This window comes from Artemia franciscana, chromosome 10 (genome assembly GCF_032884065.1).
Source record: "Artemia franciscana chromosome 10, ASM3288406v1, whole genome shotgun sequence".
Taxonomy (NCBI): Eukaryota; Metazoa; Arthropoda; class Branchiopoda; order Anostraca; family Artemiidae; genus Artemia; species Artemia franciscana.
Genome location: NC_088872.1, coordinates 36,305,791 through 36,332,098, shown reverse-complemented (window position 1 = coordinate 36,332,098; position 26,308 = coordinate 36,305,791). Strand labels below are relative to the sequence as shown.

The following is a 26,308-nucleotide window of genomic DNA, read 5'->3' as shown; positions in this document are numbered from 1 at the left end:
TTTATATCTAAAGGGGGGGCAAGGTTTTGCCCCCCCCCCGAAAAAAATTCCTGCGCACGTGCCTGGCTCTTTACTAGGTTTTTGGCTGGGAAAGTCGATTTATGGTGTGGTGGTCATTGACTGGATAAAAATGTGATCACTGTCGATGCGAGCTGACCTTGACTTGCACAGTTGATTTAGACGCTGACGCTAGTTTTCCTATCCAATATATCTAAGAATGACCCGAGAAAAATGTCACTTAGCATTGCAGAAAATGAAAAAAAAGTGATGTGTCATTGAAATATCATTTAAATCTTAGCCGATAAGCAAATTGGAAACTGAGTGTGCAAATGCCACCTGAACGAGTGTTCGCATCAATTGGGAATTAGGGTTGTTCAGTCTAAAGGTTGCTGTGTCTGATTGGCTATTTGCGAGCCTCATGAACAAGCCTTGTTTCACTGAACGAAATCGATTCTAACCAAGTATATATTTGGTGGGAGAGGTAATTCGGGCCCAGGCTTGCTGAAATCTTGAGTAATCTGTTTTTGGCATTTTATTTGATCCCCTGTTTAAACTTTGGGACCATCATAGAAAGAAATTCCTGCCGGCGTACCTGCCTGAAACATTTCTGAAATTGAATGACTTTTGTTGATGTGAGTTTGCTTGGAAACATAGGGATTTACTGCATTTTAAGCTAAAACATGCACGTTCGTAGGGAGAGTTTTGAACCATACCCAAATCTTGAGGTTTAAACAATATTTTAGTATTTCCTTAGTTTTCAAACAAGGTTCATTACATGTTCCTTAATCTCCCCCCCCCCGAAGCGCAGTTCTACATGTTTTTCATATTCGGGCTAAAAAAGGGTAATTAGAGTATTTGAACATGGGGTTGAGGAGAGATCCTAGGTCTTAAATCAGCTATTCACAGCCCAAAGAGCTGAAAGTAGAAATGATTTTAAAAGGTATCTAGTTCAGTAAAACATTAATAAATAAAATAGAAATAATTATAAAAAAATTCTGTAGATAAAGAGCAGAGTTTGGAATGTTAACCAAGCAACAATTATATTTCATAGTTTACTTAACGGATATCTGCAAAACAGGTCCAAATAAATTGCCTCATCATGTATATTAATTCTGAAAAACCACTGCTTTACTCAAAACACAAACCGACGTAGTAAACAGGATTAGGAGCAGAAAAGTTCTTAAGTAGCCCGAAGAAAATAAAAATAAATCATACAGCTCTCTGTAATCTTTCACCGGCCATGGCATAAATTAACTAATATACAATTTTAATTCTATAATAAACTCGAACAAGCTCTATTTTCAGCACTCAGCACTGTGGCTTTCAGTTCCGTCTCGCTGTCCTTGTTTTTCAAGATGCGGGGCTAGAGGAGGGTTTCCTACCATTGAGAATATAATGGTATCCTTTTCGTTCTTCCTAGTCTTTCCACCTGAGGAATGACACCTAAAAGTGCCTTTTTTAGTTTCATATGGTACTTTATGATGGCTTTATCAAGAAAAACTTATGAAAAGCAAGTATATATGGGAATTAGCTTTACAATGAAGCCTTAATTACTTCTATGATTCTCCCCCTGCCAGCGGTGAGGGAAAAAAAGTGAAGAAAGAAAAAAGGAGACGTCAGTGCTTCCCGTGCAGATGCAGCTTTTCTTATTGTTCAAGTGGCGGACTGTAATTCTCATTTACAGAGTTCCAGACCATGGTGTTGAAATATGCACTTGGTGTGAAAAGTCTAATGATGTACATTTCTTTTCGATCAGTCGCCGTTTTAGAAGGTTTTCAGGCTGTTTTTTTTTTTTTTAATACCCATTAATTTGCTTGTGCAGTAAAATTTTACTATTAAGATTAACTGAAATAATATTTACCATTCCTACATCAACTTCAAATAAATAGTAATTCTATCACTAGGCTTTTCTTAAAATATGTTTTAATTTCCAAACACTATGGGTCCTGAGTCATTCTTGACTAGGTTGCTGCAACCATGATACGACAGCCTTTATCTTTCCTCTCAAATATTTTTTCTTCTAATAATGACCATGCAACCCTTATTTTGGGACTGCCTCAGTAGTGATGCCTTAACAGTTCCCGGAAATACATAATTTATTATATCACTACGGTTACAAAATTAGAGCAATGATCTACTTATATTAGAATAGTGCAAGAGATACATCATTAGCATAATCCAGCCGGCATCTCATTTTCAAATACCTGTCTGGACATGATTAACAAGGTAGAATAAACCAGATGCATTTTATGATTCAAACCGAATTTTAATGAATCAAAAAGCTATAAATATGTAACCACTTTTTTCTTATGACACGCGCTTGATTAAAGTAAACTGGCGGATTTATGTTCCTCAATGAATCCATTGCTATGATATTTTTTTAGTGGGAGCTTATGAGCATCCATGTCTCACTCAGATATAGAAAAAGTTCCAAAGCTGCCAGTAGCAGAATTCGACAGAACTCCAAAAGCTGCCAACACTTTTGGAGCGCAACTTGTGTTTGACTGCTTTTCTTTGAACAAAAAGTGTTTTTTAACTTAAAATTTTTTGGAGATAGAATTTTTTGGACTCAGGACAGAACTTTTGGACTTGAATTTTTTTTTGGGTTTTATGGGACTTGGACTGAAAGAGACGAGTCTTAAATAGGTAACTTAAGTTTTTACGAAAGTTTGGGAGAGATGAATCGGATTCTTTTTAGTGCTAGGGATAGAGACATATCAAGTAAGAATTTATCAAGATTCAGTCAAACGCAAATGCCACTACCAGCTCACAAGTGGTACATTAGAGTCCGAAATAGGTGAATTAGGTTTTTACCAAAGTCTGAGAGAGATGTCTTGGATTCTTTTTAGAGTTAGACATAGGAAGTGAGAATGTGTTAAGATTCAGCCAGACACAAAGAAACATTTGATTCAAAGAAACGTATCTTCATCGAGCTTAATGCAGAATAGTGCACAAAACCTTTTGAACCACACATATGATGCAGATACGTATCCTCGCCAAGCTTTGTGCAAAACAGAGTACAGAACATTTTGAACCAGCTCTTTTGAAAATTCAAAGTCCAAAAAATTTCCAAAGTCCAAACAGTTTGGGGAGGGGACATTGGTGGTCACTTGGAGGTGGGACATGCATGATCACAAGTTCCCACTAAAAATGCCATTGCAATTGATCCATTGGGGAACATAAGTTTGCCGGTGTACTTTACTCAAGCGCGTGTCATAAGAAAAAAGGGGTAACATATTTGTCGCTTTTAGATTCATTAAAATTCGATTCGTCTTATAAAATGCATCTGGTTTACTATGCCTTACTAGCCATGTCCAGACAGGTATTTGTAAATAAGATGCCAGTTGGATTATGCTAATGATTAAATTTGAAAAAAACAATTTTTTTTAAATGAAAGTAAGAAGCGACATTAAAACTTAAAACGAACAGAAATTACTCCGTATATGAAAGGGGCTTTTCCTCCTCAACGCCTCGCTCTTTACGCTAAAGTTTGACTCTTTCTCTTAACTGTACTTCTTAAAACAGTAAAAAACTTTAGCGTAAAGAGCGGAGTGTTGAGGAGGAAAAGCCCCTTTTATACAGAGTAATTTCTGTTCGTTTTAAGTTTTAATGTCGCTCCTTACTTTCATTTAAAAAAACTTGTTTTTTTAGTTTAATTTCTGGACGTTTTTCAATTAATGCATGTTTTGATCTTGGCTCTCCGCACATAAATAATTAAAACGAAATTTGCATATTAATTTTCTTTTTGGCTAAATAGCTTTCTCATAGTTTTAATCGGAAGATTTTGAGAATAAAGGAGAGAGGAAGGAAGCCTAGTTGCCCTCTAATTTTTTGATTACTTAAAAAGGCAACTAGAACTTTTAATTTTTTTACGAACATTTTCATTAGTAAAAAATATACGTAATTTACGAATTAACTTACGTAAGGAACTTCTATATTCGTATGTTTTTATTGTGTATATGAGGGAGTTTACCCCTCGTCGATACCTCGCTCTTTACACTAAAGCTTAAATTCTGTCCCAATTCCTTAAGAATGACCCTTGAATCACAAAGGCCGTAGAATAAATAGTTGAAATTACTAAAACTACTTTAGCGTAAAGAGCGAGGTATTACGAGGAGGTAAACCCCTCATATGCGCTATAATTTCCGCTTGTTTTAAGTTTTAATGCTGCTCCTCACTTTCAGTAGAAAAAACTTCTCATATTCATTTTTTCATTGTTTTTTAAATAATGCCAAAAAATCCTGCGCCCCCTTCATTGAAAGTCTTCCCCCATGAGAAGTTTTTCCATGGAAAGATCCTCCCACGTAACCCCCCCCCCCCCACCTCAACTCTCCCTCCCAAACCAAAAAATCCCCCTGAAAACGTCCGTACACTTCCCAGTAACCATTACTATATGTTCACACAGGTCAAAGTTTGTAACTTGCAACCCCTCCCACGGGGACTGCAGGGGAGTAAGTCGTTCCCAAAGACATAGTTATTAGGTTTTTCGACTATGGTGAATAAAATGGCTATCTCAGAATTTTGATCCGGTGACTTTGGGGAAAACATGAGCGTGGGAGGGGGCCTAGGTCCCCTCCATTTTTTTGGCCACTTAAAAAGGACACTAGAACTTATAATTTCCGTTAGAATGAGCCCTCTCGCGACATTCTAGGACCACTGGGTCGATACGATCACCCCTGGGAAAAAAAACCAAAAAAACAAATAAACACGCATCCGTGATTTGTCTTCTGGCAAAAAATGTGAAATTCCACATTTTTGTAGATAGGAGCTTGAAACTTCTACAACAAGGTTCTCTGATACGCTGAATCTGATGGTGTGATTTTCGTTAAGGCTGTACGACTTTTAGGGGGTGTTTTCCCCTATTTTCTAAAATGATTCAAGTTTTCCCAGGCTCGTAACTTTTGATAGGTAAGACTAATCTTGATAAAAGTTATATATTTAAAATTAGCATTAAAATACGATTTTTTTGATGTAACTATTGGTATCAAAATTCCATTTTTTAGAGTTTCAGTTACTATTGAGCCGGGTCGCTCCTTACTACAGTTCGTTACCACGAACTGTTTGATGTATCTCTTGCACTATACTAATGTAAGTATGTCATTTCTCTTATTTTGTAGCCGTAGCAGTGGAATAAATAACATATTTCTGGGATCTGTTAGGGTGTCACTACTTGTCTCTATATTCTAAGGCCAGAGAGTTTGTATGTCTTTCAGGTAATGCATTGCTACTATTTTCCTAGGGAGTAGTGATTCCTGTTGTTACCCATTAGAGAAAATTTCGGTACTTGTCGGTTATTGCAAACACATTCAATAATTACGCTTAGGTTACATCCTCACAAAATCGGTTTCATAGCTGCAAAACAAGCGACGGAGGATACAATGCATTGAGCTTCGATAGAATGTCCTGGACTTGTATAATTTGGTCTATATGTTAGCACATTAGGGGTAGGGTCAGGTTAGGTTGGGTTTCTATAATTTTGATTTGTAAATATTATTTTATCATGCTGTTTTGCTATTTTTGATTAGGATTAACCTAACTTCACTTTCTGGGTGTGTTTCCAATAACGAAACGAACCCACAAGTACAAAAGATTCTCCTATTTTCGTCTTCACACAGGCATATATTATTATAAAAACAAAAAAATTCATTGGAACGATGCCAAGAACATTTTATTCTTCAAATAAGGGCGAAAGCCAAGAACTTCTTTTTTGCAAGTTCAAATGGAGCGTGATGGAATTTTTAAACACGAGAAACGGTCAAGTATGCTCGCTACTCCTCCCCTCTCTTGTAATTTTGTTATGCTGAGTAGTTTATTACCTTCAAGTCACGTGTTAACAATTTAATTAGACTGCCAAGCACTCTTTTGAAAGTACCAGTTTTATTCTGTAAAACATTGAAAAAATTACACAGAATTCATTTTATAGTGAGAAAATTTGGTAAACTTTTTTCTAAAATTTGATGGAACCAATACTTTTGAAAAACTCGTAAATTTTTTCCTGAATCTGTTCGTTGAAAACTCACAATAGATCAATTTTTATTTCTTAAATTTACCACTTGCTTTCGGTTGAAAAAAATTGTCTTTTTTTATGTTTAATACATCAAAAATGGAAGAAGTTGTTGATGTACATTTGCTTTAAAACGAACTAAGATTAGTAAATAAAACGCTCACAATTACCCATTGATGATATTTATCGCACTCGTAAATACTTTCAGTAAAACACCGTGAAAGGAGGAGGCACGTATGGAACGTATGGAATAACTTCTATTCTGTATTATCGCACTCGTAAATACTTTCAGTAAAACACCGTGAAAGGAGGAGGCACGTATGGAACGTATGGAATAACTTCTATTCTGTATTGTCGCTCTTTATTGTCGTTTGAAAAAAAATTGACTTTTTATTTAATTGTAGAAAAGACAGATAATATGCTGAAAAAATCTTATGCTGAAAAAAAAAATCTTAAAAAAGCATCAACAAACTCAGCACGCAAAGTCAAAAATAGCAATAATGATTTTCATGATCTGTTTTTAATCAGCTTTACTATGTAATAAGAACAAAGCTAGACCTTCTTTAAAATAAGTTTACTCGTTTTTTAACAATTCAACCACTCAATTTACCTCTGAAAAGTGACAGATGAATGGAAAATATACTGAATAGCAGCTGTTAAAGTAATTTTTAGAATATGTAACTGTATTTTATTTTTATTGACTTATCCACTCAATTTACCCTGACGAAGTAACTGAGAAGTATAGATGGGTACTTGTCCGTTAAACGGAATGCACTCAAGAATTATGCTGTGTAAGTCTAACAGAAACCGGTTTCCCTTCCTTGATCGGTTATGATTTGCTTATTTTTAGTGAGTAAATTACGATGTATGTTTTTATTTATTATTAAATATTTGATATATAGAGGGGTTTGGTTGGGTTAGGTATTTAATATTGGGTTTTACGCGGCCTGCTTTCCACAATTTTTTGTCGCAGTTTCCATAATTTTGTTTCTAAATTATTATCATCATGTTTTGGTATATCAAACAATTAGTAGTAACGAACTGTAAGTAAGGAGCGACCCGGCTCAATGGTAACGGAATTTAATACCAATAGATACATAAAAAATCGGATTTTTATGCGGATTTTAAATATATAAGTTTCATCAAGTTTAGTTATACCCATCAAAAGTTACGAGCCTGAGAAAATTTGCCTTATTTTCGAAAAAAGGAGGATATACCCCCTAAAAGTCATGTAATCTTAATAAGAATCACACCATGAGATTCAGCGTATCAGAGAACCCCACTGTAGACGTTTTAAACTCATATATGCAAAAATGTGGAATTTGTTTTGTTTTTTTTTGCCAGGAGAAAGACCACCGATGCATTTTTATTTGTTCTTATGCTTTTTCTTTTTCACAGGGGTGATCGTATCGACCCAGTGGTCCTAGAATGTTGTGAGAGGGCTCATTCGAGCGGAAATTAAAAGTTCTAGTCCCCTTTTTAAGTGACCAACAACATTGGAGGGAAACTATACTCTTTCCCATGATCACTTTTTCCCAAAAGTCACCGGATCAAAATTTTGAGATAGCCATTTTGTTCAGCATGATCGAAAAATCCAATAAATTTGCCTTTGAGGACGCCTTAATCCCCCACAGTCCTCAAGGAAGGGCTGTAAGTTATGAACTTTGTCCATTGTCAAACAGTTCGTGGTAACGAACTGTAGTAAGGAGCGACCTGGCTCAATGGTAACCAAAACTCTAAAAAATGGAATTTTGATACCAATAGCTACATCAAAAGAATCGCATTTTAATGCTGGTTTTAAATATATAAGTTTCATCAAGTTTAGTCTTACCCATCAAAAGTTACGAGCCTGAGAAAATTTGCGTTATTTTAGAAAATAGGGGGAAACGCCCCCTAAAAGTCATAGAATCTTAACGAAAATCACACCATCAGATTCAGCGTATCAAAGAACCCTACTGTAGAAGTTTCGAGCTCCTATCTACAAAAATGTGGAATTTTGCATTTTTTGCCAGAAGGCAGATCACGGATGCGTGTTTATTTTTTTTTTTTTTTTTTTTTTTTTTTTTTTTTTTTTCCAGGGGTGATCGTATCGACCCAGTTGTCCTAGAATGTTGCAAGAGGGCTCATTCTAACGGAAATGAAAAGTTCTAGTGCCCTTTTTAAGTGACCAAAAAAATTGGAGGGCACCTAGGCCCCCTCCCACGCTAATTATTTTCCCAAAGTCAACGGATCAAAATTCTGAGATAGCCATTTTATTCAGCGTAGTCGAAAAACCTTATAACTATGTCTTTGGGGACGACTTACTCCCCCACAGTCCCCATGGGAGGGGCAACAAGTTACAAACTTTGACCTGTGCTTACATATAGTAATGGTTATTGGGAAGTATACAGGCGTTTTCAGGAGGATTTTTTTGGTTTTTGGGAGGGGTTGAGAAGAGGGGGATATGCTGGGGGAACTTTCCTTCGAGAATTTGTAATGGGAGAAGAAAATTTCCATGAAGGGAGAGCAGGATTTACTAGCATTATTTAAAAAAAAAAACAATTAAAAAATAAAAGTGAAAAAGCTTTTTCAGCTGGAAGTAAGGAACAGCAATAAAACTTAAAACAAACAGAAATTATTACCCATATGAGGGGCTCACCTCCTTCTAATACCTCGCTCTTTACGCTAAAGTATTTTCGGTAATTTCAACTACTTATTCTACGGCTTTTGTGATTCAGGGGGTCATTCTTAATGAATTGGGATAAAATTTAAGCTTTAGTGTAAAGAGCGAGGTACTGACGATGGGGCGAATCCCCTCATATATGTAATAAAAACATGAGAATACAAAAGTTCTTTACGTAAGCTAATTTATAAGTTACGTAAATCTTTTACCAATAAAAAGATTCGTAAAAAATTAAAAGTTCTAGTTGCCTTTTTAATTAACCAAAAAATTGGGGGGCAACTAGGCTTCGTCCCCCGCTCTTTTTTTCTCAAAATGATTCGATCAAAATTATGAGAAAGCCATTGAGCCAAAAAAAAAAAAATATGCAAATTTCGTTTTGATTATTCCTCTGCGGAGAGCCAAAATCAAAACATGCATTGGTTCAAAAACGTTCAGAAATTAAATAAAAAAAACAAGTTTTTTCAACTGAAAGTAAGGAGTGACATCAAAACTTAAAACGCACAGAAATTACTTCGTATATGAAAGAGGCTGCTTCCTCATCAACGCCCCGCTCTTTACGCTAAAGTTTTTTACTGTTTTAGAAAGAAGAATTGAGAGAAAGAGTCAAACTTTAGCGTAAAGAGCGGGGCGTTGATGAGGAAGCAGCCTCTTTCATATACGAAGTAATTTCTGTGCGTTTTAAGTTTTGATGTCACTCCTTACTTTCAGTTGAAAAAACTTGTTTTTTTATTTAATTTACTTATAGTATCGGTTATTGGGAAGTATACAGACGTTTTCAAGGAAAAGTTTTCTGGTTGGGAGGTAGAGGGAGGGGGCTACGTGGGAGGATCTTTCCATGGAGGAATATTTGATGGGTGAAGAGAATTTCCATGAAGGGGGCCCTGTATTTTCCAGCATTATTAAAAAAAAACAATGAGAAACTAAATAAAAAAACAATGAACACTGATAAATTAAATAACAAAACAAGTTTTTTCAACTGAAAGTAAGGAGCAACAATAAAACTTAAAATGAGCAGAAATTATTACATATATGAGGGAGTTCGTCCCCTCCCCAATACCTTGCTCTTTACTCTAAAGTATTTTTAGTAGTTTCAAAAGCGCTATTTATTCTAACTAAAAGGCCTTTGTGATTCAGGGGCCATTCTTGAAAGATTAGAACAAAATTTGAACTTTAGCGTAAAGAGTGAGGTATTGACGAGGGGGTGACCCCCCTCATATACGTACTAAAAAATATACAAATATAGAAGTTAGTTACGTAAGTTAATTCATAAGTTACATGTATTTATTACTAGTAAAAACGTTCGTAAATAAAATTAAAAGTTCTAGTGGCCTTTTTAAGTGACCAAAAAATTGGAGGACAATTAGGCCCTCTCCCACGCTCATTTTTTCCCAGTCACTGGAACAAAATTTTGGGATAGCCATTCTGTTCAGAATGGTCGAAAAGGCTAATAAATTGTCTTTAAGGACGACTTACTCCCCCACAATCCCCGGGGGAAGGGCAGCAAGCTATGAACTTTGCCCATTGTTTACATATAGTATTGGTTATTGGGAAGTATACATACGTTTTCAGGGGGATTTATTCTGGTTGGGGGGAGGGGGAGGATCTCTTCATGGAGGAATATTTCATGGGGAAGTGAATTTCCATGAAGGGGGCGCTGGATTTTCCTGCATTATTTAAAAAAACAAAGATAAATTAAATAACAAAACAATTTTTTTCAACTGAAAGTAAGGAGCAACATTAAAACTTAAAAGGAGCAGAAACTATTACGTATATGAGGGGGTTTGTCCCCTCCTCAATACCTCGCTCTTTATGCTAAAGTATTTTAGCAATTTGAAAAGAGCTATTTATTCTAACTAAAAGGTCTTTTACTAAAGGACTAGGCCTAACTAAAAGGACTAAAGGTCTTTAAAAGGTGATTCAGGGGTCATTCTTGAAGAATTGGAACAAAATTCGAACTTTAGTGTAAAGAGTGAGGTATTGACGAGGGGGCGAACCCCCTCATATACGTAATAAAACATACAAATGTAGAAGTTAGTTACGTAAGTTAATTGGTAAGCTACTTATATTTATTACTAATGAAAACGTTCATAAATAAAATTATAAGTTCTAGTGGCCTTTTTAAGTGACCAAAAAATTGGAGGGGGAAGTAGGCCTCCCCCGCCCCTTTTTCTCAAAATCGTCCGATCAAAGTTTTGTGAAAGTCATTTAGCCAAACAAGTAGAATTAATATGGAACTTTCGTTTTAATTATTCACGTACGGTGAGCCAAAATCAAAACCTGTATTAATTCAAAAACCCTCAGAATTTAAATAAAAAAACAAGTTTTTTAAACTAAAAGTAAGGAGTGACATTAAAACTTAAAATGAACAGAAATTATTCCGTATATAAAAGGGGCTGTCCCCTCCTCAATGCCCCGCTCTTTACACTAAAGTTTGACTCTTTTTCAAAACTCTACTTTTTAAAATAATAAAAAACTTTAGCGTAAAAAGTGGGGCGTTGAGTAGGTGAAGGTCCTTTTCATATACGGAATAATTTCTGTTCTTTTTAAGTTTTAATGTTGCTCCTTACTTTCAGTTAAAAAAACGTGTTTTTTTTATTTAATTTCACTAGGATTAACCTTACTTCACTTATTGAGTGCGTCTCGTTTAACAGACAAGTAGCATTAAATATATCAAAAAGGGATTGTTAAAGTAATTTTTTAAAGTATGTTTGTCTATTTTTCTTAATAATTAAACCATGCTATTTAATCGTGATAAGTGATAGATGAGTAGGAGTAGTATTAAAATGGAATTTAAAATGAATGTTTTCTGATAGCTAATTTTTTTTTGTCATCTGATTGAATATAGTTTTAACACGAATTTTTAAAATTCATTGAAACTCGCCCCGTAAACTTCTCCAACGGGTCCTATAAATTGAGAAGCCTTATAAGACTTGCATTTGTCACAGGATTAATAAATCTTCTTACAATAGGGTATATTTCCAAATTCTAATTCAGCATTGCCCATGTGAAGAATTGAATTGATAATACAAAAAGTCCCTCAAGACTTGAATCTAGGTAATTTTATACGCCGCGAGACTTTCTGCATCATAATGTTGATTCTATAGTGGATTGAGTTCCATCCCGATGAGCAGCGAATTTCCAGCTGGGTGCTTATTGTGTGAAAGAGTCGATAAGATATACAATACTTCTTAGTTCTGGCACTGCGTCAGAATTCGACTGGCTTCTGAGACAACTCATTTGTCACTATCACTGTCTTCAATGAACTCAAGTCCCTGATTTAGAAGGTTCTCTAATGGAATTTGTTGCTGTTCTTCAAGGAGTTTTTCACTAAGTTCTTTCGTGTACACCATAGGAATGACCAGATTGCCAATTGTCACTGGACAAAGTGAATGTTCTTTCACGATTATTTACGGCTCTGTGTGTTCTCTTCTGCATCTAAGCTTAAGGGTTCGATAAAAGGAGCAGTGAATTCGATGCTGGTTTGATACAAATGTCTGCTACTGTCTGCTACCAAATCAATACTGCTACAATGCTGCTACCAAATCAAAATGTCTGCTACAGATGTCTGCTACCAAATCAGAGTTGATACAAATATCCTTCTTAGTTTCGGCATTGCGTCAGAATACGACTTGCTTTTGAGAATTAGACAACTCATTTCTTACTATCATTGTTACCTGTTAAGGCCGTGATTAAGTGAACTGATGGAAGTCGAAAATCCCATGTTAATATTGAAAATTTATATTTAAAAAATACTCAAGTATTCATTGATGGAAGATACCACTTTTAATATCAGGCCGTAGCTTCTTGAAGATGCTACAAAATGTTTGCTAGGATTTTGCTCTATATCCTCTAATTACTTAGAAATATTAGAAAATGTCTAGCTCTTTTTCACAAGTGTACTCTATAAAGGATATTGCTTTTAGTGCAAAATCGGTACTGTCATGAGCAGAAGACAATAACCTGTAATATGATTGCAACCATATTTCGATGTATTTTTCTGTTTTCGAACAGTCCCATAGAATATTATCAGCTACCTGAAATTTTTACAAGTTTTTTGCCAGAAAGAATCGTTTCAGATCGCCCTAGAGACCCGATTGACAAGCTGGTATAATTAACCTGCTATTTCCGCCAATGAATAAGTGCTATTTGAAGGGCTTTTGACAATCGACGGTCTCTAGAGAATTGAGAGACAGAAGGCTACCCTAACTTCAATTTTGAACCTCGATGTTTTCAAGTTCACTTAATCACAGCCTTAACTCAAGTCCCTAATTTAGAAGGATTTCTTGTCGAATTCTTTTGCTGTTGCTGAGGAGTTATTATTTTTCACTTTCTGTTGGTGTGTAAATAGCGCAACTTCGGGAAATAGACGTAGACCAAGATGCTGGTTTGGAGTTAAAGGAGAAACGATACAGGAACTCGCAAAAGCGGAAGCTTATGTAAGTGTAGAAGAAAAATCTCCGACGCCTTCTTACATTTGACGTTTTTTTGCCAACGTCGTAATGCTTTTCAGCTTGAAAACGCCTTTCCGGGGCATAAAGCTGGCTTTAGATCCATTCCTGAAAATTTTGTTTTCTAACCTAACTACTTTCCAAGATGGTAAAATGTCCCTGATATACCTAAAATGGTTTTGCAGCATATCCCAAATGAAAGTTTTCTAGACATATATTAAGTTTTGAAATGTTTAGTTACCCTGAACTGCTGCACACCTGTTTTTTCAGCCACCTTCAATCTAATAACCTTTGTCACCGATACCAACTTAAGGTCATCTACTCTGCTTAACCTGCCGAGATTCCACCAGACCAATTTAGTGGAACTAGACTTTGAGTTAAAAAAATATCTTTCAAGATAAAATTAATTCTGGTTCACTGTTACTTACACAGAAATTTAGCTTTAATCCTATGAAGATACAGCTTCAGAAACCTCAATTATCCAATTCTCTTGGAAATTTTCTACTTAAGGAAGTTGTCTAACACCCCAATAAAAGTGATACTCCTTTTTTTCAATCAACTTATGTTAAATCGCTGAAGATCTGATTCTTACCATTTTCTCAAGCTCTTTGGTACAGGACGTAGGGTAAGATGCACAGCCTTGAATACTTATGATAGATAACACCCAGGGATTGTGTAGGAACCTGTTTCGGATGGGGGATGCAATATTTAAGGAAGAGCTAAGATCCGAAAGAAGAGCAAAAACGAGCAAATTTTGCGTTAAGTATACGTTTTTTGGCGAGGGGGGATGCTGGGTGGTTGAAGGTTTTTCCAAAGGTCTCTTCTCTAATGCTTGCCCGTGTGTGCAATTTAGAGGATTTGCTTTTCAATATTAGTGTATGATCAGGGCAATTTCTAAAAGAATAATCTTATGTTGTCCAGTAGGGTTGACACTCGGTTGCTTCGGATACACGTACACCCTAGGTATGATGGGAGATAGTGCGTAGGATTGCACACAGATGGAAGGGTTGGTGATGTCCAAGAACATTTCGCTACACTTTACAGAGGACTAGTTTGTCAACTTCAGTGTTACGATCTAAGTGTTTTATTTAGAAAAAGCTCTAAAGAATAAAAGCTGTTTCTTTCTGAAAAGCTATTATATATCTTGATTAATTTTAAGTTTAGTAATCAGTTGGCTGTGATGCTTTTCTAGGATTTAATTATCATGATAGGAGCTATATGGCGTTTGTTTTCTTTCGGTTAATTTTTACTCAGAATTGCGCTTCTGTAAACAGAGTAAAACTTCTTTATCTATTTTATTTGAACGCTTCTTCATTCGAAAAGACTATTATTTTTAGTTCCAAAACAATACGATGTAATGTCAAATTGTGATTTGGTAAAAACTAAAGCTCTAGTTAGAACTAGCTTTATTTAATAAAATGATTTCCTGAATATATTTGTGGGCATATTTGGATTTCATTAGATACGACGGGTCGCCAGCTTTCAGCAATCACGTACACCAGCAATCACGCAAAGCGTTGCGAAACTATACCAGGTATTGTGAAAATATGCCACATATGGTGGGAATGTACCACGCGTGGTGGAACTCTGCGTGGTCACATGGTGCTCCGAAATGTAGAGTAGGTAGCAGTGAGTGGATAATTCTTTTTATTTTTAACGACGCTATATCACGTCAAACGTTCATGCTTACAGAGGGCTGAAAACCCCATTCCAATGATAATCTTTATGAAAACAGATAAAAATGTTAAACAGATAAACACCGATATAAAGAAAAAAACACAGATACATACACTCTAAAAAACTGCCCCCCCCCAATCAAACTGATTATGTGTATCATGAATTTCAGATATTTTGTGAAATTGACTTGCTCAGTAGAGTTGTTTAAAACGGGATAGCTACACAATTCAGTGGCCATAACTGATCTACCACGGAAACCCTTCACTGTATTATCCATAACACCCTCCATCCGAATTGTTTTTTTTCCGAATTGTTTGTTAAAATTTATACTCAATTTTCTCAGAAGAACCCAGGATAGCTCAATCGATCAAGATCAAGGTATTAAACAGTTCGTGGTAACGAACTGTAGTAAGGAGCGACCCGGCTCAATAGTAACCAAAACTCTAAAAAATGGAATTTTTATACCAATAGCTACATCAAAAGAATCACATTTCAATGCTGATTTTAAATATACAAGTTTCATCAAGTTTAGTCTTACCCATCAAAAGTTACGAACCTGAGAAAATTTGCGTTATTTTAGAAAATAGGGGGAAACACCCTCTAAAAGTCATAGAATCTTAACGAAAGTCACACCATCAGATTCAGCATATCAGAGAACCCTATTGTAGGAGTTTCAAGCTCCTATCTACAAAAATGTGGAATTTTGTATTTGTTGCCAGAAGACAGATCACGGATGCGTGTTTATTTGTTTGGGTTGTTTTTTTTTTTCCAGGGGTGATCGTATCAACCCAGTGGCCCTAGAATGTTGCGAGAGGGCTCATGCTAGCGGAAATGAAAATTTCTAGTGCCCTTTTTAAGTGACAAAAAAAATTGGAGGGCACCTAGGCCCCCTCCCATGCCAATTGTTTTCCCAAAGTCAACGGATCAAAATTCTGAGATAGCCATTTTATTTAGCGTAGTCGAAAAACCTTCTAACTATGTCTTCGGGGATGACTTACTCTCCCACAGGCCCCGTGGGAGGGGCTACAAGTTACAAACTTTGACCAGTGTTAACATATAGTAATGGTTATTGGGAAGTGTACAGACGTTTTCAGGGGGGATTTTTTGGTTGGGGGAGTGGTTGAGAATGGGGATATGTTGGGGGAACTTACCATCGAGGAATTTGTCACGGGGAAAGAAAATTTCTATGAAGAGAGCGCAGGATTTTCTAGCATTATTAAAAAAAAAACAATGAAAAAATAAATATGTAAAGTTTTTTCAGCTGGAAGTAAGGAGCAGCATTAAAACTCAAAACGAACAGAAATTGTTACGCATATGAGGGGCTCATCTCCTCCTAATACCTCGGTCTTTACGCTAAAGTATTTTTTAGTAATTTCAACTATTTATTCTACTGGTTTTGTGATTCAGGGGTCATTCTTAATTAGTTGGGACAAAATTTAAGCTTTAGTGTAAAGAGCGAGGTACTAACGAGGTGATGAACCTCCTCATATCTATATATATAAAAATAAGTTGTCTGTGTGTGTGTGTGTGTCGAGTGATGTCATGTTTGTGTGTCGACTGACGTCATGTTTTTTCGACTGACGTCATTATAAGGATTGAGCCGTATGTGTCATGAAGTTGTTTGTCGACTGACGTCATGTTTTTCAAGTGATGAAATTACATACCGGGACACAAATGACGACCGGGACACAGGGAATATAAATGACGACCGGGACACAGGGACACATCATTAGAATAATGAGGTAGAATAATGAGGTATATATATATATATATATATATATATATATATATATATATATATATATATATATATATATATATATATATATATATATATATATATATATATATATATATATCTCCATTCACAGGTAGGACACAGGGACACAACTACAATGGCGCGTAACTAATATGGCGCGTAACGACTTACGCGCGCGGGGGGGCTTGGAGGGCGCGAAACGCCACCCCAACAGCTAGTATTTTTTAACTGAAAGTAAGGAGCGACATTAAAACTTAAAACTAACAGAAATTGCTTCGTATATGAAAGGGGCTGCTTCCATATCAACGCCCCACTCTTTACGCTAAAGTTTTTTACTGTTTTAAAAAGAAGAGTTAAGAGAAAGAGTCAAACTTTAGCGTAAAGAGCGGGGCGTTGATGAGGAAGCAGCCCATTTCATATACGAAGTAATTTCTGTTCGTTTTAAGTTTTAATGTCGCTCCTTACTTTCAGTTAAAAAAAACTTTTTTTTTTATTCAATCTTTTTAAGAAATGGCTTTGAGTTTGATGTACCAAACTTGGTTGTCCGTCCCTCTAATCCTCTGGTTAATATCGGGGAAATCACTAGGTGTCTTCAGTTATACTCTTGTTTGAAAGTGTTGTCTTTTCAAAACACTAAACCCATTCTGGCTCTGGTTTACAAAATGTGGAATAAATATTAACAATGGCACATAAAGACATGAACAAATCGTTTCTAGAAATGCACTCATTTATCGTCATTGGTATTCATTTGCCATAACGTTTTCGGAGGGAGGAGGCGGGAGGCATGGGGCTTGAAACAAAGTGTTTTAGGTTTAAATGTATACTCAATGTATGCTCCTCTTTATGAGTGGATTGTTTTTGTTTGAAACATAATGGTACAGTTTATCCAAAACACTAAACACACACAAGCCGAGGTTTAGGGATTGTGAATAAATACTAACTTTTGCACGTAAATCCCCCTCCATAGATTTTGTAAAATCTCTTTTTCGGCATTTTCTTGGAAATTTGCTTTTTTGATATTTCCATTGAAGCATAGAAAAAATAACATAAGTACTTATGCATTATACGAGAAACACTCGAGAAATTATGTTTGGTTAATGCTAATGAAGGTTAGGTTGCACTTCCAAACATGTTGCCTCTTGCAAGAGTATAAAGTCATGGTGTGTCCATTGACGCACTTCTTATGGCACTTGATATTAACCAAGTGACATATAGCAATCGCCAATTCTGTCGGTCTGTCTGTCGGTCCCGGTTTTGCTACTTTAGGCACTTCCAGGTAAGCTAGGACGATGAAATTTGGCAAGCGTATCAGGGACTGGACCAGATTAAATTAGAAATAGTCGTTTTCCCGATTTGACCATCTGGGGGGGGGGAGTAGGGGGCCGGTTAATTCGCAAAAAATAGAAAAAATGAAGTATTTTTAACTTATGAGCGGGTGATTGGATCTTAATGAAATTTGATGTTTGGAATGATATTGTGTCTCAGAGCTCTTATTTTAAATCCCGACCTGATCTGATGACATTGGGGGGAGTTGGAGGGGGAAACCTAAAGTCCCGGTTTTGCTACTTTAGGTACTTCCAGGTAAGCTAGGACGATGAAATTTGGCAAGCGTATCAGGGACCGGACCAGATTAAATTAGAAATAGTCGTTTTCCCGATTTGAACATATGGGGGGGGGAGCGGGGGGCCGGTTAATTCGGAAAAATAGAAAAAATGAAGTATTTTTAACTTATGAGCGGGTGATTGGATCTTAATGAAATTTGATGTTTGGAATGATATTGTGTCTCAGAGCTCTTATTTTAAATCCCGACCGGATCTGATGACATTGGGGGGAGTTGGATGGGGGAAACCTAAAATCTTGGAAAACACTTAGAGTGGAGGGATCGGGATGAAACTTGATGGGAAAAATAAGCGCAAGTCCCAGATACATGATTGCCATAATCGGAACTGATTCGCTCTCTTTGGGGTAGTTGGGGGGGGGAGTAATTCTTAAAAATTAGAAAAAATGAGGTATTTTCAACTTACGAACGGGTGATCGGATCTCAATGAATTTGATGTTTAGAAGGATATCGTGTCTTAGAGCTCTTATTTTATAACCAGAACGGATCCGCTCTCTTTGGGGTAGTTGGGGGGGGGGGGTTAATTCTGAAAAATTAGAAAAAATGAGGTATTTTTAACTTACGAACGGGTGATTGGATCTCCATGAAATTTGATATTTAGAAGGATATCGTGTCTCAAAGCTCTTATTTTAAATCCTGGCCGGATCTGGTGACATTGGGAGAAGTTTGGGGCGGGGAAACCTAAAATGATGGAAAACGCTTAGATTGGAGGGATTGGGATGAAACTTGGTTGGAAAAATAAGCAGAAGTCTTGCATACGTGATTTACATAATTGGAACAGATCCGCTCAATTTGGGGGGGGGGGGTAATTCTGAAAAATAAGAAAAAATGACGTATTTTTAACTTACGAAGGAGTGATCGGATCTTCATGAAACTTCATATTTAGAAGGACCTCGTAACTCAGATATCTTATTTTAAATCTCAACCGGATCAAGCGTAATTGGGGGGGGGGGCAGTTGAGGGGACCGGAAATCTTAGAAAATACTTAAAGCGGTGAGATCAGGATGAAACTGGATGGGAAGAATAGAAACCTGTCTAAGATACGTGACTGACATAACTGGACCGGATCTGCTCTCTTTGGTGGAATTGGGGGGAGGGGTATTTTGAAAATTGAGGTATTTGTAACTTACGAAAGGGTGACCAGATCTTAATGAAATTTGATATTTAGAAGGATCTTGTGCTTTAAAGTTCTAATTTCAAATTCCGACCAGATCCTGTGACATTCGGGGGAGCTGGAGGGGGAAACCGGAATCCTTGGAAAACATGAAAATTGGGGTATTTTTATCTTACGAATAGATGATCGGATCGTAATGAAATTTGATTTTTAGAAGGAATTCATGTCTCAGAGCTCTAATTTTAAATCCCGACCAGATCTTTTGACATTGGGGGGAGTTGGAGGGGGAAATCTTTGAAAAACACTTGGAGTGGAGGAATCGGGATGAAGCTTGGTGGATAGAATAAACAAATGTCCTTGATACGTGATTGACAGAATCGTACTGGATTCGCTCTCTTTGGGGGAGTTGGGGGGAGGGGTTCAGTGATTTGGCGAGTTCGGTGCTTCTGGACGTGCTAGAGGAGCTGCACAATTTGACTTGATAAAGTCGTTTTCCCAGATTCGACCATCTGGGGGGCAAAAGGGAGAGGAAAAATTAGAAAAAATTAAGTATTTATAACTTACGAGTGGGTGATCGAATATTAATAAATTTTGATATTTAGAAGGACTTTGTGACTCAGAGCTCTTATTTTAAATCTTGACCGGCATTAAGCCTCTTATTTTCCTTTTTAAATCAATCTATTGATTCATAGAATTTTGTTAGAGCTCATACCATATGATCTCTTGGCTCTTAGCTCTTCTCGTCTCGTCACAAGTGCCATATGAGCTCTTAGCTCTTGTTTGTTTTGTGCAACAACCCCTTATCTTGGAAAAATATAATTGCCTGTTCTTCGGTCCTTGGCAAATCATAAATTTTGATTTGAACATGCATGATGAGACACTATATTCTATCACCATGCATTGCAAACTAACTGGTTATTGTCCTATCTGATCTTCGCGATCCAAATCCTCGAGTGTTACTCGTATAATACATAAGTACCAAATTACCCCCCCCCCCCCAATTTCCAGAATAGATTTTGCTTATATTTTTATAAATTGAGGCGTCTATGCAAGAATATTCCGTATCTGATGCCAGTATTTTCTTTTAATAAACCATTTTTCTATTTTTTTGATGAAAGACAATTCGCTCAAATACAAAACCATGTCCCTAGTGTCTCGGTGGGTAAGTCTAGTTTTGAAACAATACTCCAAACCAAAAACTTCTTCAACTTAAAAATTCATAGTTGAGGAAGTGGAAAAACATTTCACGTATTCAATTATTTATTCGGAAGTGACATGACTATTGGAATACGAGTCACTTTGTCAAATTGTATATTTTATTGGCTGTAAACGTCAACTAGAATCTTTCTTTTGATTCATTTTCTTGCATCGCCAATGTGTCATATAATTTTGTAGGCTTATGAGTATTATAAGGCAGAGAAGAGTTTTATATCAGGCCGTAGAAATGTATTCACAATATTTATTTTCTTCCTCTAGGCTAGAATGTTCCAAAACAATGTCATGTGTCTTTTAGATTATGCAAGAAAAGAGTTTAAGATATTTAGAAAATGACTCATTGTACATTCTGAGCTTGCCATAAATGCTGGCTAGGGGAGAAAGACACCAAGCCTATACAATCAAATTTATACATTGGGTTTTTATATTTTATAAAATGCACAAGTGTCCTCCCCCTCCTGTCCTCACCATTATCAGGATTTGTGCTTTGTTCAAGCAATAAGGCAGAAATAAACTTTTCTTGAAAGAAAGATCAGCTGTTAGTATTTTAAACTTCATGTTCGTCTTTGATCATATAAATAAACATTCTTACAGCTATGTAGCCCGATGGGTGACACTCATTCAAAAATTAAGTATCACCATGGGGTTAGTGCCACGCGTGACGTGAATGTGCCGTGTTTGGTGGAACAAGTGGCTCTTCTAGATGCATGTTGAGATACGGGAGTGGAAAAACCATGGGTGTAATATGTGATGATGGTGAGAAAATAGGGGACCACTGGGAATTAATCATTTGAGCTTGGTGTGTCACACGAGTTTAAAAATCATTATATCACCACGGGGCTTGTGCCACGCGTGACGTAAGTGTGCCGTGTTTGGTGGAACAAGTGGCTCTTCTAGATGCATGTCGAGATACGGGAGCGGAAAAGCTATGGGTGTAATATGTGATGATGGTGAGAAAATAGGGGACCACTGGGAATTAATCATTTGAGCTTGGTGTGTCACACGAGTTTAAAAATCATTATATCACCACGGGACTTGTACCACGCATGACGTAAGTGTGCCGTGTTTGAAATTAATCTGTATAGTGACCCTGAACTGTAACATGGTTAATTGTTGAGAGTTCAAAATGAAGCTTCCCTAAGTGACGACTATTGTGGAAGAAGGTTCTGACCTCAAATCCCTATATAAAGCTGGTTTCTAATAACAAATTCCTATTTTCGGCGATGACACGCCATTCTCCAAACGACTTTTGTAAATTCTAATGTATTAGCTCCTAGCTTTTATGAAAGCTAGTAAGTTTTTCAACGCACAACACAGTTTGTAGGGCTTAATTTCGTCTATGTAATTGTTCGTTGAATTGTTCCGTGCCGAGAAGTCGTCTCTACTTTTTTTTAGGAAGTGATGTTTGGGTATTTTGTAATTCTCGTTTAGATACTGTCGAAAGGGATCAGCTCTATACATTGATACTGACCATTTTACAAGTCATTTGTAGGCCATATGGCCAAGGAATTCATAGTTTCTTCACTAAACTTTCGGCTGAAAAACTATTTGTGTCTGTTGTTTGCACCAATACTCTAAGAAGACTATGTTGACGAGGGAACGCTGACTTCACGCCACCTGATGTATATTTCCGAACGGCACGTATAGCTTGACATGCTTCAACTGGTGCACATGATTTCTGAGTGAGATATATCCTTTGTAGATAACAAACTGTTTTACTTTTGATATATCCTTTGAGACAGTACTTACTAGCAGGCACGTACATATGATATTTTTTTGCGGGCAGCGGTTTACAACCTCGGAAAATATAAAAATTAGCATATAGACGCTATTGTAAAATTCCAAGATCCTTAGTGGACGGGCCCGAAGGCCCCCTACCTTGTCTGCGTGCTTACGTGTTACCACAGATATTAGATACTCGAAATACCGTATCTTGTAAGTATATGATGTTAATGAGCTGTGATAATTGTGTGCTAAAAATGAAGCTTTAGAAAAATTGACGCGCAACTGCAACCTCCAGAACGAAAGCTGTTGCCTCACGGAAGCTGCCATTCTTTCCGCCAAGTATTGAATAAGAATTGTTATGCGATTATTTTTACGTGAAAAATATTAAAATATAGCTGCAATCTAGTTTCCCACCGAGCTGAAGCTAATTGTCTGGTATAAAGACAGTGAAAGCTGGTTCGCGATATAAATTCTCAGTGTGATGGCTATAAGACACTAGTACCGTTTTTTATTCAATATCTGATCGTCTTTTTAAATAATGCTGGGAAATCCAGCTCCTCCTCTATTGAAAATTCCGTTCCCCCATGAAAAATTACTGAATGGAGATATCCTCCCATGTATACTCTCCTCTCCATCAGATAAACCCCGCCTGAAAACGTCTGTAAGCTTCCCAACAATCAATGCTATATGTAAACAAAGGGCGAAGTTCATAACTTGCAACCCTTCCCCAGGGAACTGTGGGGGGTTAAGTCATCCTCTAAGAGATTGTCATCAGTTTTTCGACTGTGCTGAAAAAAATGGCTGTCTCGCAATTTTGATAGGGTGACTTCGGGGAAAAATGAGCATGGGAGGGGCGCTAGCTGCCCTCCAATATTTTTGGTCACTTAAAAAGAACACAAGAACTTTTTATTTCTGATCAAATGAACTGATATAAAGTATTCTGGGTGGCCTGCTTTCCATAATTCTCTGTTGTATTTTCTATAACTTTGTTGCTAAAGTATTATTTTTCATCATAAATTGGAACATTTGATTATGATTAACCTAACCTCACTTCTTTGGAGTGGTTGCTTTAACCTTTTTTTTTCATTAAAAATTGAGTTCCTCATTTCTCCTACCTTTTTAAGGGCATAGATGGTTGTGTAAGTTCCCACTTAACCAATTAAAACAACCAGATTATATTTTCACTGTCCTTGGTACTTTAAATGCTTTTTCAACACATGTATTCACCTATTAGATGACTTATTAGTAACCTACACAAACCAGACATTTCACCAGCGAAAAAGAAACTTGTTATGACTGAATTATTGATGATCAACGACTGTAAAAAAAAAAAGTAAACCACCCATAGTTTTAGCGGCACCTAATCAATTAATTTGTGAACAATCCATCAAAAGTTAACAAGCCGAACGACAAGACAGCACCCAAACATTAATTTTGAAAATTCACCATCACCAGCATCCCTTTCTCAACCTTTCAACATTAAATAGCGTGATATGAATTTCAATTCGTCCAGGTTCTGAGACTTGCAATGAAAAAAAAAAAAAAAAAAAAAAAAAAAAATCAGGGGAGAGCATTAGAAAGCATCTCTTTCAAGGGGTTACGCACTATTTTTAGTAGTTTTAAAGGGCAAAGTCAACGGTCCCTAGAACTTCTTAAGCTATGACAGTACTGAACTCAATTTCTATATAAAAAAAAACGAAAGATAAAGTGACTTTATTTTTCACGTCAAGATAATCGCATAACGATTCTTATTCAATGCTTGCAGCTTTCGTGAGGTAACAGCTTTTGTTCTGGAGGTTGCAGTCGCACGACAATTTTTCTGCAGCACGCCTAACATCATATACTTAAAACATACTAAAGCCTGCTAATTGTCGCAATAAAATTAGCCAAGCGGAACATGTCATTTTTGAGAAACAAAAAGAGAAAGCACGGGATTTCTATTTGAGAGTTTATTTTTAACTGTTCCAACTCGGTGACATGATTATTCTTCTCAATGAGAAGTGGCTCTGTCTTGTTGACATATTGGGTCTTGAATGGATTACTGAGTTTTAACCAGTGTTTATACAAAAAAAAAAAGAAAAAAAAGAAGAGGGAACTGAACATAAAAGCTCTTAATTAAAAAAAAAAAAATCATTCAAAAATTATATCCTTAGTTTTAAAACAGACTCTTAAAACGCTCTGTTTCTAGAACAGAAACGAGGAATCTCGTTTGTCTGGGCTGATAAATACAGACTTGGACTTTTTTTTGCCTTTGGTAGGCCTAACATTCAAGGTTATGTTCTTGTCGCTATCGTAAAGAGCAGCTGAATTAGGCAAACTGTACTTTTAGAAATGAATCATGATTCTAAATTATTCCCTGAGATGGTTTTTTTGAAGTATCAACCTCTTCCCCTTCCAAAGGGCCTGAACTTCGATAAGCTTAGACATAGGCTAAATTGTGTTTTAATGGTTTCAGGAACAGATATGCAGCACAAGTGAGGACAAGGAAGTCTTATGAGCCATACACTTTGGCTACATTCCAATTTATACAGTTTAAAAGAATTTGTACAAACGGGTCTCTTAAATTAAAAAAAAAAGAAAATCCAAACATGGTTTAAAATCCTACTGAAATTATTGAAACTGCATTTTCCATGCCTAAAATTAAAGAAAAAGTATTAATAAAACCAAAATCAAGGAAATTTTTGGTTTGCCAAATGTTCTATATTATCTTCTAAGACTAAAATATAGTAAATCAACTTTTTAGCAATAAAAAAAAAAGTTTGGCTTACATTACTCAAGTACCAGTACTTTTGAAGATAAAGAAACCCCCATTGTATAAAATGCAAACAATAATACTTCTTTATAAACCAACTGCTTTTCAGTAGCCCACTTAATTTGTTGCTACTACTACTACTACTACTAACAACCCACTGTAGCATCAAGCCGTCTGAGAGCAACAGAACTTAAATAACCATTATTATATTACTTAAAATGACTATGTATGTATCCCGGACGCCAAAAGGACAAAATCCCCCCCCCCCCCCTTGGAAAGAAAAAGACATTAAACAAATATGTAAAAATAGGAAAGTGAGAAATATTCCCATTTAAATCGCGGGAAAAAAAACCCAAACTCAGGGTAGTACTTGACCTCCCCCCCGGAGAAATTTCCCGGTGGTGCCCATGGCACGATTGTGAATGTGCACGATTGTGTATCATAAGAAAAACAAAAATATATCTGGAGATATAAATTTAGAAAAGTGGATGAAGCCTGATTTTAATCATAGATAAACACGGTCGAAATTCAAGGCAAGAATCAGAGATTTTCCCGGGTTTGGTGTCTAAAACTTGGAAATTACAGTATAAGGTTCAACTATCGAAATTTCTGTGAGTCCAGTGTTTCACAATCATTCTTCCAATATTCTATGACCACTTATTCAACGCGATCACCCCTCAGAAAAACAAAGAAAGAAACAAATTGAAACGGACCCTCAGGTGAAACATTAGGTTCGTAAATTTGTTGGTAGAGCCTCAAACCTCCGCTTCAGCTTGTTGAAAGTGACTCCGTAATTCCCGTCAAGATTTAACCTTTTTAGGAAGATAAGATAAGATTTATTCATCATGAAATACACATACAATATTTTCCTTTTTTATCATGCAAATTTCTCTACATGCTACCAACCTTGAATTTTAGGCTTAAAATAATAAATTTTACACATTTGGAATAAGCATGGAAGTTTTTTAAATGTGTACGCTGTTGAAAAATTCCGCTTTTTAGAGTCGTAAATATTATTGGCATATATTATTCTTGTTTGACTTATTAAGGACTGTGCTAATTAAATTTAAAAAGAACAATTTTTCCAATAAAATAGCAGAACAATTTAAAAGCTTAAAACAAGTATAAATTGAATATAAAAAATATAAAATCCCAGACTTAGAAAAAAGAATAGAAATTACTACGAAAGAAAAATCCTCCTCTTAGTTGAAAACTACAACATTTTTTTTTACCTCAATTGGTAGGAAGTTATTTTTGAAAATACCTCTTTTTTAGAATTCTCATTGAAAAATGGCTATTTTTGTATTTTCCTTGATACTTGAAAAAAATTACCA

The 26,308-nt window shown here is 36.2% G+C and overlaps 1 protein-coding gene across 6 annotated transcripts in view; it reads left to right on the top strand.

The window, feature by feature from the left end:
- Window positions 1–26,308, top strand: part of LOC136032143 (ras-GEF domain-containing family member 1B-like) — a 316,559-nt gene that overhangs the window by 144,936 nt on the left and 145,315 nt on the right. Inside the window, exon 2 of one of the 6 annotated variants that reach the window (XM_065712314.1) lies at window positions 5,004–5,088. The exons of the other annotated variants lie outside the window; for them this stretch is intronic. The gene's annotated coding sequence lies outside the window, so the exon portion shown is untranslated. The remainder of the gene's footprint in view (window positions 1–5,003; window positions 5,089–26,308) is intronic. 6 annotated transcript variants of the gene reach the window in all.